Source organism: Chroicocephalus ridibundus, chromosome 6 (assembly GCF_963924245.1).
Source record: "Chroicocephalus ridibundus chromosome 6, bChrRid1.1, whole genome shotgun sequence".
Classification (NCBI taxonomy): Eukaryota; Metazoa; Chordata; class Aves; order Charadriiformes; family Laridae; genus Chroicocephalus; species Chroicocephalus ridibundus.
The window spans coordinates 30,404,185-30,406,518 of record NC_086289.1 but is presented as its reverse complement, the minus strand read 5'-3'; positions in this window follow the sequence as shown (position 1 = coordinate 30,406,518).

Sequence of the window (2,334 nt, the reverse complement as noted above, 5' to 3'; positions counted from 1 at the left end):
CTGTGTCTGTGGGATATGCTACTAATAACAGACTCACGTATCTGTAAAATCAGTGTGATAAAGGGTTTGGAGATGGTAGGCTGAACTATACTTTTCTTTGTCATGGGGATGAACTGAGGCTTTGTCTCTGGTTCAAGTGCTGCCAGCTTAGCATCATGCCCAATGCTGTATTTGCTTAATAAAGGACAAGGAAACTGGCACAAGAGAAAATCCTGCAGAAATTCAGGAGGACTTAAAAGTTACTCACTTCGATGGCTCAGAGGTCCATTGTCAAAGTTATTAAGAAAAAAAAAATAATCCTAGCTTTTTTTATTTACAGATGGCTTAGCTGGAGGGCTGGGGTGAGCAGCTTAGCAGGGTGGCTGCAAGTCACGGCAGGCTGGGGAGCCGGGTGGCGTTCCCCACAGCTCAAAGCATCAGCTCAAATCCACAAAAAAAGGCACTGATCTCTCCGTTAGCACATAGCAGAGGATGGAAATAAGCCCCTGTGCTTATACTCCAGTTCTCCATACACTGTGGACTCAGGAAGCAGCTTGTGGTATATAACGTCGCTAGGGCATCACACTCAGCCCCCATCTATTCATCCTCACTCTTAGTGTTATCAAGAAGATAAGAAAGATAAGCTTAAAGCTCTCAGGAATCTATGCTTAAAGTTAAGAGCAATGTATGCGTTATCAGGAACAGATGTGTGAAGTGTGCTCTGCTATGGCCGTTGACGTTAGGAGCGGAGCCGGGAGCCGCCCTGTCGCCTCCCGTAAGCTCCCTGCGGGCCGCCGCAGCGGCGGGGTCCGTCGCGGAGCGCTCTCGCTCCGCCGGAGGCTGCCGGCGCGCCCCAGCCCCGGCGGAGCCCCTTCCCTCCCGGGCCGCCCGAGCAGCGGCATCGGGGCTGATCCGTGGGTGGGTGCCGCCAGCACCGCGGAGTTTGGCGAGGGGAGCCCGTCCGGCTCGGTTCCGCGGAACCCGCCGCCCCCGCTCCCGGGCCCGCTGTTTTCCCTCCCCGGCACTTGTAGCCGCGCCGTCGGGGCGCGCAGCCCTCTCGCCCGTACCTGCTCGTCGGGGCGCTCCGCAGCGGCTGCTGGGCGGGCTCCGCGCGTCGCGACGGCTCTGTCCAAGGTACCACCGCCTCCTCGGCGGCCAGGTCCCCTCTGGGCGGGGGCGTGCGGAGCGCGGCTCGTCCCCGCCGCTGCCTGGCTCCTCCCCGCCCGGCCCGGCCCGGCCCGGCCCTGCCTGCCCCGCCCGCTGCGCGCAACAGGCGCCACCGCCCTCCTTCCGCGCGCGGGCCGCCGCGCTTGTCTGGCCCCGTCTGCAGGCTGTGCCGCGCCGTCGCACCGTCGCCGGCTCGCCCCATGACGGCTGTGTCCCGGGAGGGCGGGCGGGAGGTGCCGGGCAGAGCCGGGATCACCCACACCCGTACCGCTGTCGGGGTCAGACGAGAGGCTCCCCGGCGGCGGCGGCAAGGGGAGCCCGTGAGGGTTACAGCTTTCGGTGACCCGCTTTACCACGGGGGTTGTCACCAGTGTCGAGCAGTGTCGCGGCGGGGCATCCGGCAGCTGCTGAAAGCTCCGTGGCCAAGGGGGCGGGCGGCGCTGCCGGCACGGCGGCCGGGGGCGGCGGGGGTGCCGGCAGGGGCCCGGGCGCTGCGGGAGCTGCCCTGGGGCCGGCAGCGGGCTGTGCCGGGGCGAGAGCGGCGGCGGCCCCGGGGAGGCTGACCAGCGGAGGCGTCGCCGGTGCCACTTACCGCAAGGAGGGCGGCTGCGATTTAGGGAAGCGGGGCTCAGCTCCTACTGAGGTGCCAATCGCTCTTTCGCCAAACCCGCCGTGCCGAAGCACCGCCGCAGTGCTGTCGTGATATGTGCGCATCCTGAGCAGCGACTCGGCTGCCCCGACGGGAGCTGCGGCGCGGAGGGGCCGCGCCTCCCGCGCAGCTCGGCGGAACCGAGGAGCGGTTTCTCCGCGGCTCCTTCGCGGCGCCCAGCTCTCCAGGGAGGGGTGGGAGCTCTTCAATAGTTGCTGTGTCCGTTTATGTATTTTTTCCCCCCTCTTGAGATGATAAGTCATTTATTTTGTTTCCTAATGAGCTAGGAATTTAAACAAACGATTTTATTTTATATCAAGATAAATTTACAGTGCAAAATATGCACCCTGGTTCTATTGTGGTTGGATCGAAGGTTTCCACTTTTTGCAAAGCTTTGAATGAAACACTTCACCTATCTTTTGTTTTGTTTAATCCCTGTCGGCTACCCTGAGGTGGGCACATTGCAATGGGGCAGCATTCAGCACCAAGAAAGGCTTTTACCAGTGTTGTGTCTCTAACTGCTGGTAGTGTAATTTTTG